The sequence below is a fragment of the Hyaena hyaena genome, unplaced genomic scaffold (assembly GCF_003009895.1).
Source record: "Hyaena hyaena isolate Hyena2069 unplaced genomic scaffold, ASM300989v1 scaffold_193, whole genome shotgun sequence".
NCBI classification, from domain to species: Eukaryota; Metazoa; Chordata; class Mammalia; order Carnivora; family Hyaenidae; genus Hyaena; species Hyaena hyaena.
The window spans coordinates 2,127,083-2,143,785 of NW_024080823.1; the positions used below are offsets into that span (position 1 = coordinate 2,127,083).

The 16,703-nt window shown below is 38.9% G+C and overlaps 1 long non-coding RNA gene across 1 annotated transcript; it reads left to right on the top strand.

The window, feature by feature from the left end:
- Positions 1–217: 217 nt before the first annotated feature.
- Positions 218–13,569, top strand: LOC120237812. Its single transcript, XR_005530047.1, has 3 exons — positions 218–248; positions 10,085–10,141; positions 13,416–13,569. It is a non-coding gene; the product is annotated as an uncharacterized LOC120237812 (long non-coding RNA).
- Positions 13,570–16,703: the final 3,134 nt, after the last annotated feature.

Below are 16,703 nucleotides of genomic sequence, written 5' to 3' on the forward strand. Positions count from 1 at the left end.
CCTGCATTGGGCTCTGTGCTGACAGTGTGGAGCCTGCTTGGGATTCTCTCTCTCCCTCTCTCTCCCCTTCCCTTGCTTGTGCTCTCCCTCTCAAAAATAAACATAAAAAAAAAAAAATTACCATTACAATTTGTCTCAAAAAGGATGTGCTGTATATAATTCCACCAATAATAATGTGTGAATGTTTGTTTTCCCCTTACTCTTAGTTATCCTGGATGTTATCGCACTTGAAAGTTTTTGCCAATCTGGTAAGTGTAAACAGTATTTTGTTTTAATTTGCATTTCTATAATTAAGGGTGAATTTGAGTACATTGTCACTGATTTATTGTCCATTTATATGTTTTGTAGAGATTTGTCTGGTTATGTCTTTTGCTCATTTTTCCTCAGTATTGATCATGTTCTTGTTAATTACATGAATTATTTTTCTAAAAGTTTATTTACTTTGAGAGAGAGAGAGAGAGAGAAAGCATGAGCAAGCAGAAGGGACAGGGAGAGAGAGAGAATGCAGTCATCACGGAGCCCAATGCAGGGCTTGATGCAGGGCTCTAACTCATGAACCCTGATATCACGACCTGAGCTGAAACCGAGAGCCAGACACTTAACTGATTGATATACCCAGAAGCCTCTATATGAATTGCTTTTATAGTAAAGTAATAGATCCTTTGTAATGTTTTCCCCTTTTGTCATGTTTTAAAAATAACTGTTCTAAAAGAAACTGTTCTAAGTTGTCATTTGTCTTACCTTGTATATTTCTGTCAAAGAGAATGCTTTAGTACTGTAAAGTATATTCATTGTAATGAGTAATCCCCTCTTTCCCTTAACAATTTGAAATGTCACATGCGATATCTTATTATTAGATGCAAAACGTTTTGACATTTTATTTTTATTTTTTAAATGTTTTTTATTTATTTCTGAGAAAGAGAGAGAGAGAGACAGGGACAGAGACAGAGATAGCGTGAGAAGGGGAGGGCCAAAGAGAGAGAGAGAGAGACAGAATCTGAAACAGGCTCCAGACTCTGAGCTGTCAGCACAGAGCCCGATGCGGGGCTCGAACCCATGAACCGCGAGATCATGACCTGAGCCAAAGTCAGATGCTTAACCTACTGAGCCACCTGGGCACCCCCTTTTTGACATTTTAAAACCTTTTAAATCAGAATATGTTTTAAAATTGGTGACACTTCATTACTGATGCTGGTCAGGTGAAGGAGTGGTCATTGCTTGTGTGTGCACAAATTGTTCACAGTTGTTAATATTTCCACCGCCTCAACTGACTTATTCTTTTTTTTTAAAGTTTATTTATTTATTTTGAGAGAAAGGGAGAGAGCATGAGCAAGGGAGGGGCAGAGAGAGAGAGGGAGACAGGGAACCCCAAGCAGGCTCCATGCTATCATTGCAGAGCCTGACAAGGGGCTTGATCTCAGGAACTGTGAGATCATGACCTGAGCTGAAACCAAGAGCTGGGGCACTTAACCCACTGAGCCACCCAGGTACCCCCTCAGCTGACTTATTCTATAATTAAGCGAAGAGAATTCAGGGGCGGTTGGGTCAGCCTACCCAAGTTGACACCACAAGATCATATACTTTTTTTTACATATTAATACAGTGAGCTACATTTATAGAATTCTTAACATTGTACTGTTCTTATGTTGCTAGAATAAATGCTTCCTGATTTTTATGTATTATTTGACTGGGTTCCGTTGAACATAATTTTCTTTACAATCTTTGCAGTGATATTTATTAGTGAGATTGGGCTACAAGATTTTTTCCTTTTTGGTACTATCAAAGTATAAAGTTCTGATGTAATAATATTGTGCTAATTTTATTAAGATACTGAAAGTATTTTCTTATGCAAAAATCTAAAAATGAGGTCTAAAATAATTTATTTCATATATCTCTAAAATTTGAAATAAAAAGTGCTGAAACTCAGGTCATGAATAAAAGTGATGGAATGTTACAGCATTTACTGCATTTCCAAACAACTGAATGTGATAAATCAGAGCTATATAATATTTCAATTTAAATTTTTTAATAAAGTGGTTTTTTATTCTTTTTTAAATTTTCATTAAAAAATGTTTTTAATGTTTATTTTTGAGAGAGGAAGAGACAGAACATGAGAGGGCGAGGGGCAGAGAGAGAGGGAGACACAGAATCTGAAGCAGACTCCAGGCTCTGAGGTGTCAGCACAGAGCACGAGGCAGGGCCTGAACTCACAAGCCATGAGATCATGACCTGAGCTGAAATTGGACACTTAACTGACTGAGCCACCCAGGAGCCCCTTTATTATTTATTTTATGTTTATTCTATTTTTGAGAGAGAGAGAGCATGAATAGGAGAGGGGCAGAGAGAGAGAGACACACACAGAATCCCAAGCAGGCTCCAGGCTCTGAGCTGTCAGCACAGAGCCTGACGCAGGGCTCGAACTCACAAACTGTGAGGCCATGACCTGAGTGGAAGTCAATTGCTGAACCGACTGAGCCACTCAGGCTCAAATATAATACTTCATTTTATATTCAATGATATTATGGTCATTTCACAGATCTGGGACACTTTAAACTCTGATAAAAAGAAGTGGAAATTTTCACTGACTCTCCAATTTCTAATTTTCAGAGTTACATGGGAGACATGCAACATTTATTTATATGAATTCAATATGCATATATGTAACAAATGTTCAATATATTGTGAAATCCATGTTTGAAAGGCAAAGAACATCTGTATTTTATTCTATATTAATGCTCACAGCATTAATAAATAAGTGAGTGTTATAATTATAGTGGTTCCTTAATGCTTGGGTACCTCTTAGGTACCACTCTCTATACATCATATACATAATTACCATCATATTCAGATGAGGAAACTGAGGCCCAGAGAGATGAAGTTACAAGCCTGAAAGCATGAAGCTTTAGCCTGGTGAGAGAGCCATTGCTCAAACCAATGTTCATCTCATACTTAAAATTATGTTCTTTTGCTCCACTGTGCTGATTCTCCATAGGAATCCTACTGCAATCCACGAACATACTTAGCCTGCCAGTTATTATCTCAAATATCTATAAACAAGTAGGGAATTTCTGAGGCTGTGTGTGAACTGTCAAGAGCCACATTTTCTTGTTCTGCAGGTACCTACTCATCCCTGAGAACCGAGATAATCCACTAGGAAACACCAAGTGTGAGAAACTATATTTTTAGTAGGCTTGAAAGCAACATGCATATGGCAGAAAGTCCTACTTGCATGGGCTCGCTGATGCACTTGAAAGGGTGCTGTAAAAAACCAAATGTGCACAGTTCATTTCTTTCTCACAGGCTAGATAAGAGAGCATTTCTGTTTTCTGTCTCAGAGATCTGAACAGCCTCGCCAAAACCAGAGGCAGATTTGAGATGAAGATTGGATACTCTCCAGGTGACATTAATCTGTCCATCACTGAGTTCTGAGTCAAAAGCAACGGCATGACCTGCACTCGTAAACTTGTGTAAACCTCGACGTGCTCTAAGGCAGGTACAACTAGGCTCCCTGCAATAGTGGGTGAAACCTTAGGCACTGAACATGTGTCATATTCATAGGAAAATTGCAGGGGAAGTTTCTGCTTGGCTCATGTCATAAGAGATTTGCTTATTTTGCCCAAACAAGTTGATTTATTTAGGGATTTACTAATTTACCCTTGCTAAACATGTTGATCAAACTTGATCTGAGCCAAGCAGACGTAGGCCAAGCAGTTTACCAGTAATATGGACAAAAATAAAACTTGTTTGAAGTCAGGTAGCTTGACTAATCACATAAGGAATTTACTTTACACTTGTACACACCCTTCATCAGAATTTTCAGTTACTCAGATTTAAAGAAAGGCAGATACGTTCTATTGTAGATGGCTTAATTCATTTGAAAATATCTCATGACAAGACTTAGATATAGATCCAAATCAAGTCAACATGGGTTTATTAAGTGGCCATTATGTGCAAGGTACGTGCTTGAAGAAGACAAGTGGGGGGGGGGGCGGGGAGGAAGGAGGAGAAGGAGAAAAAGAAAAAAGCAAAGAGGGAAAAAAAGTATCTCATTTGACATTAGGAGTGGAGAGTGTTTGATTTTTCCTTGCAGCTCTATTTCAAAGGGGCCAAGTCAGTGGTGCCCTTCTAAGAGTGAGTGAAGTCAGACTGAGCTTCCAAACGACTGCATCTTTCAATGTCCCATTCATCCAAGAAACTCATCAAGTTTTGTCTTTAAAGAGGAAAAGGCCCAGATATTTTATGCAAAGAGGAGACTCCTGGCTCCTGATGAGAAGGCCACCAGGACAGGCTGCTGCTTCCATCTCCCCAAAGCACAGATGAGAGTGAAGCAAGGCTCTGAGGATCCAACCTAAAAATTGTGAGAAACGCCAGGAGAGAAGGGAGGAGTCATAGACTGGTGTGAGTGAGGGGATGGCGAGTGGGAGCCGCCCCCGCCCCGGGGAGGAGAATGGCCTGGCCTCAGAGAGCCAGACCACAGCTTTTCTACGCTTGCGCTTGCGTCTCCCCCACGCTGCCCTGGGAGAATCACATGGAAGTGATCACCAGGCCAGCTGGTTCTAAGGATACCATCAGGGCAGCCCCGAAGCCTGCTGGGGTTAGGTGAGGCGCTGAGAAAGACAGGTGCTGACCGACCAGGCTTTCCTAAGCACACACACCTGCACCCACTCCTACCCTAGACACCAGGACTAGCATGACACATTCCAAGAAAGTTGTTTCTTCCTGGCACAGCAGCCTGTTGCTGTGACTTAAGAGCAATCCCCGACCATGAGTTTCCAGGTGTGGTGGCAGAAAACAGGGCTGTAGACTGTCGCTTTGTGGTACCTGGGGTTCTCTGCCCTGAGGCTCAGCTCCTCTATTATCTTAACACTTCTTATTTCTTAACTCTTCTCTAACACATCAGCATTAGCTAGAAAAATAACAAAACTGAACAGCATGAATTCAGAAGGCACAATTATTCTCACAGAAAATATGAGTAATATGAAGCTGGGACAAGAGATTTAAAAAAGAACAATAGTAACTTATGACAGTAACAGCTAGAATGTATATATTGTTCACTTTGTGCCAGGCAATGCTCCGTGTGCATTTCTTACATTTACATGGTCAACAACAACTCTGTGAGGTCGGTACTACCATTATTTCTACTTTACAGGTGAAGAAACTGAGGCACATAAATGTTGAGAGAATTGCTCAGGTTGGGATTAGGATTCAAACACACATATTCTGTCTCCACCATACAAACTGCAGATAGATAAGGCCAGAGCAAGAATTAGTGAACAGGATCAAACTGAAGGGAGAAGAACAGGATGAAGGTTAAGTGATATGAAGTACAGAAATACCAATGTCTGGATAAGAGTCTGAGGAAAAAAACAAAGTGAAGGGAGGAAATATTTGGGGTGAATGGTAATAAGGCTTCTATATTTAAAGTGCTCAGAGAGTGCCAGAGAGGGCAGATAAGGAAAAACCCACACTTAAAACTACTTTAATAATGTTTAAGACTAGCAAAGACAGGAACATTAGAAAGCTTATACAAAGTAAGGCTTTTAGATTTAAAGTGCTCAGAGAGTGCCAGAGAGGGCAGATAAGGAAAAACCCACACTTAAACCTACTTTAATGATGTTTAAGACTAGCAAAGACAGGAATATTAGAAAGCTTACACAAAGAGCCCATCCTCCCCAAAGAGGCAAGAATTAGAATCCATGTTACAGACCACAAAGTTGAGTTTGACTAAGAGAGGCTGATCAAGTGCAGTTCAATGTCTTCCACTTCTGGAAGTTACATTTTCTGGATGTGGTAGATACCGAGTTCCCTTCTTGCATGAACAAAATTTAAAAATGGAGAATGAGGGACACCTGGGGGGCTCAATTGGTTAAGCATCCGACTTTAGTTTAGGGCATGATCTCACAGTCTGTGAGTTTGAGCCATGTCGAGCTCTGTGCTGACAGCTCAGAGCCTGGAGCCTGCTCTCACTGCCCCTCCCCCCTGCTTGCACTCTGTCTCCCTCTCAAAATAAAATAAAGACATAAATTTTTTTTTTTTAAAGAATGGAGAATGAGGGGAACCTGGGTGGCTCAGCGGGTTGAGCGTCTGACTCTTAATTTCGGCTCATGGTTCCTGGGTTTGGGCTCAGCGCTAGGCTCTGTGTTGATCCTAGAGCAGGCTTAGGATTCTCTTTCTCTACCTTCCCCACTCTGCGCATACTCTCTCTCTCTCTCAAAAGTAAATAAGCTTTAAAAAGAAAAGAATGGAGAGTTAAAGGGATGCAGGGGCCGCTGTGCTGTGTGGGCCCCCATTTGTGTGGTTTTCCTTCGCGCAGGAGCGCACTCCACTAGCCACTGCTGAGATCCTACATGGAAGTTCTATGAGACATGTGAAACAAGGAGAAATAAAATTAAAGTTAGGCTGAAGTTAATCCAATGCTAGTGGAAAATGGTTTCAGAGCCAAGAAAGAACAGAATGTGAAGAGATAGCTATACAAGGCAAAGTTGGGACAATTGGAGAGCCAGATGACTGGAAGTGATAGACACACACTAAATATATTTAAATCCACATGTTCATCATTACACTCTCCCCTCCCCAAACAAGTTCCTCATAGGTCACTGTTAGAGCATGTTAGTAAAGCAATTCATCATTTAGAAAATGAGTAAATAAAGGGAAAGAATCAGGCATTTATTCTGCCCTTCCTATACTCACTCTGCTACTAATTGACAATAGACTAGAGGAAGCTGTTTTTCTGAGACCTATAATGAGCAAAGAGGAAACAATTGAGCTGAATATATTCATTTGCAATAAATGAATGGAACTTACCAATGTTCATCATACCTGCTAACATTCCACAAAAAGAAACAAACATGATGTGCTTCCTCGTGGAAGAATGTAACCCCATCTTTGAAGCAGTCTTTGCAGAAACTTTAACCCGAATCTAAGAAAAACTACCAATACCCAGCACATTGCATATGACGAAAGAGGAACATGTTAAGCCACACGGTGAAAGTGCCATCAGCTAAATACAGACTACAGAAAACTCAATCACCTACGTAATCCAGTGTTTCGGCAAATAAACAATCTGACAGTGTATTTTGTGATTAAAAAATGATGAAGATGCGCAAATGAAGAAAACCTCTTAGATCTCTTCAAATATGACCAGTAGAGACATTTCTGCTTGACTAGTTTTATTGATTGTATGTAATTTGAAGATGATTTCCAGTAACAAGAAATAAGCAATATATTTAAAAAACAGCTCTTGACATTTAAAAATAATGTGTTTTCCTTGTCTCCTTTTCCAAAAGACTATTATTAGCACAACCAGCGGCTTACATAGGGACTGGTAAATAAAAAAACATGCTTGTTCTATTTTTCTACCATCTGTTCCAAAAGACCAAAACAAAAATAAAAGGACTCTAGAAATATTTATTAATGAAAATAGTAAAGAGGCACAGTTTGATTGACAACTAGCCTGGAAAGCAATGCAAGTCAGAATACAATGCGATGATACCTTAAACAGCTGAAAGAAAATAACTACCAGCTTAGAATTCTGTGCCCAGAGAAGGAGCAAGTAAAGAGCAAAAAACCAAGTAAAGAGATGTTTTTAGACCAATAAAAATTGATAGAATTGGCCATTGAACAGATCTGCACTCAACATCAAAAAACAAATAATCTGATTAAAAGATGGGCAGAAGACCTGAAAAGACACTGCTCCAAAGAAGACATATAGATGGCCAATGAACATGTGAAAAGGTACTCAAAAGCACTCATTATCAGGGAAATATAAATGAAAACCACAATATCACTTTACACCTATCAGAATGGCTAGAATAAAAAATACAAAATACAGCAAGTATTGGCAACAATGTAGACCCACACTAACGGAAATTCTAAATGGTATTAGTCAGGCAAGAGAAAATAGAATCCCAGATATAAGACTGGAAATGCAAGAAGAAATAAGAGCAATGAAAATGGTACAGACATGAGTTCATCCAATCAACACATTACCTAAACTAATAATAATAATAATGCAAATAATTATGGCTTGTGGAATTTAAAATATATAAAACATTTTATTTATTTAATTTTTATTTATTTTGAGAGAGAGAGAGCATGCCAGCACTCCACATTGCCAGCCCGAAGCCCACCGTGGGGCTACAACTTACGAACTGTGAGACCACAACTTGAGCCAAAATCAAGTCAGATACTCAACCAACTGAGCCATCCAGGCACCACTAAAACATTTTGAAACATGACAACAATAACATATAAATCCAAACAAGGAAAATGGTTACTTGCGCTGTTCAAGAGGAGCGTAAAAGAAATAAAGTAACAATAGGTTTTTTAAAATACATCTAGGGTATATGCTGCAATCTTCAGGGAACTACTAACAGAATAGTAAAACACAGGACTACAAGACTAAGAAATGGAAGAGGTAAAAGGAATTTTAAGAATGAAGTCAATCCAAAAGAATGTGAGTAAGGAGTAAGGAGTGATACAGAGTAGATGAAACAAATCAAAAGTAAATAGAGACGGAGTAAATTTTTTTTTTAAATATTTTATTTATTTCTAGGAGAGAGAGAGATACCTCTTTGGTGAGGTGTCTTTTAAGGTCTTTGGCCCATTTCTTAATTGGGTTGTTTGTTTTTTTATTGTTGAGTTTTCCCATTTGTATTTTTAATTTTTTTTTTTTTAATTTTTGAGAGAGAGACAGTGTGAGCAGGGGAGGGTCAGAGAGAGAGGGAGACACAGACTCTGAAACAGGCTCCAGGCTCTGAGCTGGCAGTCAGCACAGAGCCCAACGCGGGGCTCGAACCCACGAACCGCGAGATCATGACCTAAGCGAAAGTCGGACGCTTAACCGACTAAGCCACCCAGGCGCCCCTAGAGGGAGTAAATTTAAAGTGAATACATCAGAGGTGCATGGCTGGCTCAGTGGGTAGAGCAGGCAACTCCTGATCTTGGGAGCATGAATTTGAACCCCATGTTGGGCATAGAGATTATTTTTTTAAAAAGGAAAATTCAAAGTGAATATGGCAGTAATTACATTCAGTGTAATTCTATTAATTGGTCTAATTAAAATACAAGGACAGGAGCACCTGACTGGCTCAGCTGGAAGAGCATGTGACTCTTGATTCCTGCATCATGAGTTCGAGCCCCACTTTTGGGTGTAGAGATTACTTTAAATAGATAAAAATTTAAAAATAAATAAAAATAAAACAAAATAGAAGTATAGGTGCATTGAATAAAAGAAGAAAACCCAGCTATATGCTGTTTAGTAGTAACATATATAAAATATTAGGGTACAGAAAAGCTAAAAGATGAAAAAAGATAGTCCAAACCCCTATCTGAAGAAAGCTGGTCACTGCTATATTAATGTATAAAAAGTCGATCTTAAAGCAAAAATTACTACTGAATATAAAGAAGTTCACTTCTTAATGAAAAATGGCTCAATTTAATAGGAATATAATCTGCATATAAATATATATACTTCATATGGAGCTAACTTGAGTATATATATATATACACATATACATATACTTACTGCTCACTGGGTGATAAGGCTGGGCGTCAATAACAAATCTAAGGAATGCAAGAGGAGACATCACTAAATATCCTTAAAAAAAAGATAATCATGAAGAGTTTTGTGCTACACGGTTGGAAATTCAGATAAGTGGGCAAACTCATGGCAAAATACAAGTTACGAAAACAGACACAAGATGAAGCACAAATATAAACAGTCTTATCTTTATTAAAGAAATTCATAATATCAAAACTTTCACACACACCTATACAAACACACAACTCACAGACTAATTATTTCAGCGATAAATCCCACCAACATTTACTGACAATAAATAACATCAATATTACAAAACTTCTTCCAGAGGAACAGAGTAAAAGAACCACTCCCCAATTTTGTTTTATGAGGTCAACACCATTTTGACAAAATCTGACAAGGAAAATTAAGGGACAATAAGGACAATCTGTCTCATAAAGATAAATGCAGAAATCCTAAACAGAATAGCAATGCTAAATCAGCTTGCCTAAAAGGATAAAGGATCTCAACAAATTTGTTTATTTATTGTGTTTCTTTCTCTAGTGAAAGCTTGGTTCAACATTCGCTATACTGAATACGAAGACTTACTACAAAATTATGGTAAGTTTGACAGTGTAGTATATGGACACGTAATTTATGACAAAGGTGACACCACAGAGCAGTGGGTAAAGAATGGATTTGTAATAAATGATGCATAATTGGACATCTCTAAATTGGAAGAGAATGAAATTTGGCTCTTAAACTGCATAAAATAATCAATTCCAAGTGGGTTATTGCTTTAGCTGTGAAAGGCAAAATAACAAAGCATCTAGGAATTGATACAAGAAAATGTCTTCATTACTTTGGCAGAGGGAAACACTTCTTGAAAGAGAAGCAAAAAATTCTAGCCATAAAGGTGATAGATTGTTAAATTTAACTGTAATAAAAACAAGGACTTCTATCCTTCAAAAGACACCATTGAAAGAGTAAAAATGTAATTCAAAGAGTCAAAGAAGAAGCTTTCAATACATATAACTGGCAAAGAACTTGTGTTCAGAATATACCCCCCCCAAAATCTACAGAGCAATTTTTAAAAACATCAAAAATATGACTTAAAAATGGGCAAGAGACTTCAAGAGGCCCTTTACATGAGAAAATATCCAAATGACCACTGAACATATGAAAACATATTCCTCAGTAGTCCTCAGAAAAATGCAGCCTAAAATCACAATGAAATGGAAGATGTGTTCATTATAAAATGAGTCTCAACAAATTTTAGAATTGGTCTCATAAAGACCAACTTTTCTAATCAGAATGCAATTAAATATACAAAATAATAATAAAAGATAGGCAAAACAAAAAAATTAGGATACGTTTGGAAATGTAAAACCACATTTAAAATAACTAACAGGTCAAAGAAGAAATTCTGTTGGGAAGTTAAAAATGCTTGAACAGCAAGAAATGAAAAAAGTATAGTACATGAAAATCTGGTGGGACACAACTAAAATGGTGCTTATTATGATATTTGTGTCACTGAATTCAAATGTTGTGAGAGAAGTAAGGTTGAATTTTTGTGAGCTAAGCAGGTAGCTTCTTTAAAGAAAAACAGTCCCTTGCTAAAAGAGGTTTGATCTTGTTTCAAAATCTTCGGGTGCTATACTGTGACTTTCCTGTTGTGACTTGCAGCCAACTTCTTTGAGCATCCAGATTAATGCAGGTTCTTTGAGAAGCAGTGGATCTGCTGAGGCACCGGGACTGAGTACCAGAGCTGTTTGTACTGTACTTTGAACCAGCTAGACACAGGTCACATCTGGCACCTTTCTCAGTCACTTGGCAAATGTGTTGAAGCAGGAAAATAGGAAATTAAAAATGCTGCCTCCAGAATTCAAACCCTCAGCAAGTGCTGCACCACCTTTTCTGGGGTTGTGGGAAAAAGATGAAATATCTTTTCTGTGATATGGGTCAAATGGGTGAAGATATCTAGACACTGTCTAACCCATAAAGGCATAACTTCTGGAATGTGGCAGGATCTCATATTTTCTCAGAATCCCCCCCCCCCCCAGATGCTGTAAATATGTGGCATACACAGTTCTCAAAGGCCGGCTATTTCCAGCTCTCGGAATCGAACTGGCATGCCATCATCAATGTAGTAAATTAAGGTGCTGCCCTGATGTATAACATGCCAGTCCATCATGTGTGGCAAAGAAAGAGCTAAATATCCTGAGCCATGAGAGTAAATGTGTACTGCTGTCCCTATCAAATGCAAGCAAATGCTTCTACAATGTTCTTAAATTGTTTACATCTATTAAAAACAACCACATTACCCTTCACAATTCCCATTTTCTACAATGCCTTTAAAATGGCTTGTGTAGGGTGCCTGGCTGGCTCAGTTGGTAAAGTATGCGACTCTTGATCTTGGGGTCATGAGTTTGAGCCTGCGTTGGGTGTAGACATTAATTAAAAAAATAAAAAAAATAGAATGGCTTGTTGCACTACCTACTTGTTCCCCTAGAACAAGCTCCCAGAGTGCTCAAGGGCCCAGGCGGCCACAAGTAATAACTTTTTGCCATTATGTACTAATGGGAAAGCTGCTACCTTCCCATCCTAGAGTCTAAAATGATTCTCTTTTGTTCTTATTCTTTTTTTTTTTTTAATGTTTTGGTTTTTTTTTTATTATTATTATTTCTAGGAGAGAGAAACAGCGTGAGCAGGGGAGGGTCAGAGAGAGAGGGAGTCACAGACTGAAACAGGCTCCAGGCTCTGAGCTGCCGGTCAGCACAGAGCCGGACGCGGGGCCCGAACCCACGAACCGCGAGATCATGACCTAAGCGAAAGTCGGACTCTTAACCGACTAAGCCACCCAGGCGCCCCTCTTTTGTTCTTATTCTTATAACCAACACTGTTCTCCACAAATCCTGCAGTCCACTCTGTGGTTATGATTTCTGAATCAAAGATGTTATGTGGCCAGTAACAGAAACGAATTTAAGCAATCTTAAAGTTTGAAGTTCTGGAGAGCAGCCAGCATCAAAAGAAAAGATGAACAATGGTGTGCCTGGCTGGCTCAGTCAGTAGAGCATGTGATTCTGGGTCTGGCAGTCGAGAGTTCGAGCCCCATGTTGGGCGGAGAGTTTACTTAAAATAAATAAATAAAGGATGAACAATGAATCCTTGGGGAGGATGGGAGCCAGTGTGGTTTCAGGGAAGTCAGGGACAGGCGAATGACTCAGCTAAAATTACCTTTCCTCCCAGGGCGTGTCTGTTTCAGAGTCAAATTCTAGGAGACAGAAGAGATTGATTTCGGATTCATATGGCATAAATGGAACAAATGCTTAAAGGAAGTGCTATTAGGCAGGGCAAAATAACACATTACATAACACAATAATAACATACACTCAAATACAAGCCCATTTTTGGAGATGAAAAAATTAGCAAATGGAAGAATGGGAACATACCAGGTTCCACTAAATAAACATATTCACGTTATTAGTTTTCTAAGTAACATTTTCCTTGATAGATGAGGAAAAATACTGTAGATAACTTGAAGCAATTCAAATGCATGTAACTCATTAAAATTGCCAATAAACACGCAAACAGACACAAACAACCTTACATTTTGGTGCTATTCATGATTTCATTAAAATTTTTAAAGTTGAAAGTTTTTCCTCATAACAAACATATACATGTGGGTTACGCTGCAGAAATATATGCAACATAAAGCAAAGTGTTTCCTGTAATTCTGACTAGCATCTGAGTATGGATATTCAAGTGAAGCTTCTATTTGCTAGTAATTTAGTGGGCAGTTTGGTGTGAGGGTCTGTGGGATCTAGAACCATCCTGATTATTACTCCTAGCGTATTGTCGATTATAATAATGACTACAGTATTTTGGTTTTTAGGTATATCTTCTGGCTAAGGCTCAGGATCCTATTAACCTCATTGAAACATGGAGTCCATTTCAATGGCACCTCCCTTCATCCCCTGACTACTGAAAACAGTCACTACAGCACTTTGAAAATTTGGATCTCTCACCATTGTACTTTTCAATGCTATAATGGGAAAAATGTATTTAGAGTTCTCTTATTAAAGGATGAGTGACTAGATGGATTTGATAAATCCAATCTAGCATTCCTATCTCCCTTTATTTTATAGAAATATTGCAACTTCATTCCATTTAGTGTTGGTCACCCACTGAGGCCAGGTTTCAGATAACTGAGTAAGTAAACTATTAACATCACTCTCATCTGCTTGAGCACCTATCAGCAAATTTGGTCCTATCTAAAATTCTTCCTCATTCCCTAGCCTAACACTCTCACAATGCTTTCCATGGCTGTTCTTCTGGGTTCTGGCATGAACAGGAGTCTTTTGTTGTGTGAGCTTTCTCTCTTAGGGAGCCTTTTAGGGTTTCACTTTGTAAGTGACTCTGGGTGCCTGCTGGGATGTGGCCATAATTGAAGACACAGAAGCAAAAGAGAAGTGATAGAAATGAGGCATGAAGCAATTTGGCCACCTGTCACCAGGCAACCATTCGAGGTGAAGTCATTCATTATAAGATCTCTCTGCCCAGCAGGGACATCTCCATCAGATGCATGGAGTGAGACATTCCACTTCTGCCCTCAAGGAATGTTCAGTGGAATGCGGAGTGGTCTAAATCATCCAAATTCTCCTCTATTTCAATTCTTGGGATCTTCCACTCTATTCCAATTTGTGGCCTAATTTTGCATGAGGTCTGGTGATGTTGTCAAAAGCAACTTAACCTCGCAATGTTGCAAGGATTGAAACGTGAGTTTGATTTTCTGCGACATCAGTACTGAAGCGAGTAACCTAAAAGGTCTTCCAGCACAGTTCAAGGCAGCTCCTGATTCTCTATGCTGAGCCAAGAACTTTGGTCTCAAGTCTGTTATTAGCTTTCTTTAAGGTTCTTTCTTCAGCATTGAAAGAAGGAATGAAGACACCTGTCGCCCAGTCTTCCTTCAGCAGGCACTTCATTACCGTTGGCTTAGATAATAACGTAAGCAACTCTCGACTCTGTGCACTGTAGTCTCCCCAAGAGACATTCTCACTAATCCTCAGGCCTTCAGAACCAACTAAGCTCAACAACCATTTCCTTGAGGATCTGCGCCCTATAACTGTTCCCCATAACAATTTCTATATCCGAGTTCTTCTTTGTAACTATATAATCCATTCCAACTGGTTATCAGAAAAGGAATTTGGTAAGGGATTTTGGACTGATCCCCAAGTTGAAGTAGTTTAAATAAGACACATTTTTTTAAAACAGTTTATTGTCAAATTAGTTTCCACATAACACCTAGTGCTCAGCCCCACAAGTGCCCTCCTCCATGCCCATCCCCCCACCCCCCCACATCCATCAGTCCTCAGTTTATGTCAGCATTCAAGAGTCTTTCATGGTTTGCCTCTCTCCCTTTCGCCCACCATTTCCCCCCTTCTTCTCCCCCTTGTTCCTCAGTTAAGTTCCTCCTAATCCTCCTATACGTACAAACAAACGATATTTGTCCTTCTCTGCCTGACTTATTTCGCTCAGCATAACACCCTCAAGGTCCATCCATGTTGCTACACATGGCCAGATTTCATTGTTTCTCATTGCCATGTAGTATTCCATGGTATAGATAAACCACAAATAAGACACATTTTTAAAACCAAAATTTATATTTTTTTCAGGAGTAGAATTTAGTGATTCATCACTTACATATAACACCCAGTGCTCATCCCAACCAGTGTCCTGCTTAATGCTTTAATGCCCCTCACCCCCTTAGCCCTTCCTCTCACCCAACACCCAGCCAGCAACCCTCAGTATGTTCTCTGTATTTAGGAGTCTCTTATGGTTTGTCTCCCTCTCTGCTTTTATATTATTTTTGCTTCCCTTCCCTTATGTTCATCTGTTTTGTATCTTAAATTCCACATAGGAGTGAACTCATATGATATTTGTTGTTCTCTGACTGACTTATTTCATTTAGCATAATACAGTCTAGTTCCATCCATGTTTTGCAAATAGCAAGACTTCATTCTTTTTCATCTCCAAGTAATATATATATACACATACACACCACATCTTCTTTGTCCCTTCATCAGTTGATGGACATTTAGGCTCTTTCCATACTTTGGCTACTGTCAATAGTGCTGCTATAAACATTGGGGTGCATGTCCCCTTCATATCAGCACTTTTGTATCCTTTGGATAAATACCTACTAGTGCAATTGCTGGGTCATAGGGGAGTTCTACTTTTATTTTTTTTGAGGAACATCCATACTGTTTTCCAGAATGGCTGCACCAGTTTGCATTCCCAAGAGGAATATACTTTCAACTCAAGCACAACCCTTGAAATGATTTCATACTTACAGATTATCCTGAAAATGCAACTGTCAGCTCCTCCCCACTCCTTCAAACATTGGAAAACACATTTAAGAAATAAACTCTAATCTTCACTGATAATTTCCTGAAAGGGTAGCATACTCCCACCTGACTTAGATTACAGTCACATTTATATATATATATATATTTATATTTTAAATATATTATATATATTTATATATATATGTGCGTGTCACACACGTATGCATATTTGTGTATATATACACACACATATTTGAGTATAGTTGACATACAATGTTATATTAGTCTCAGGTGTACAACATAGTGATTCAACAAGTTTATACATTATGCTACGCTCACCATAAGGGTAGCTACCATCTGTTACCATATAAGGCTATTATGATATCAGACTATATTCCTTATGCTGTGCCATTTAGTCCCATGACTTACTCATTCCATAAGTGGAAGTCTGTATCACCCACTCCCCTTCATCCATTTTGGTTACCTTAACATTAAAAAAAATTTTGGGGAGGCGCCTGGGTGGCTCAGTCAGTTAAGTGTCCAACTCTTGATTTTGGCTCATGTCATGATCTCAGCCCAGGTCATGATCCCAAGGTTGTGGGATTGAGCTCTGTGCTGGGACTCTGTGCTGAGCATGGAGCCTGCTTGGGATTCTCTCTCTCTCTCTCTCTCTCTCTCTCTCTCCCCCTCTCTCTCTCAAATAAAAAAAATTTTTTTTCTATGATACCCATCAGTGAGATTCTTAATTCTCCATGTCCATTAGTTATCTACATGCAGATACATTTTTGGGGGTCTTCTGTGCTATCCAAAGTTTGTGATTTCTATTCTTAGGCATT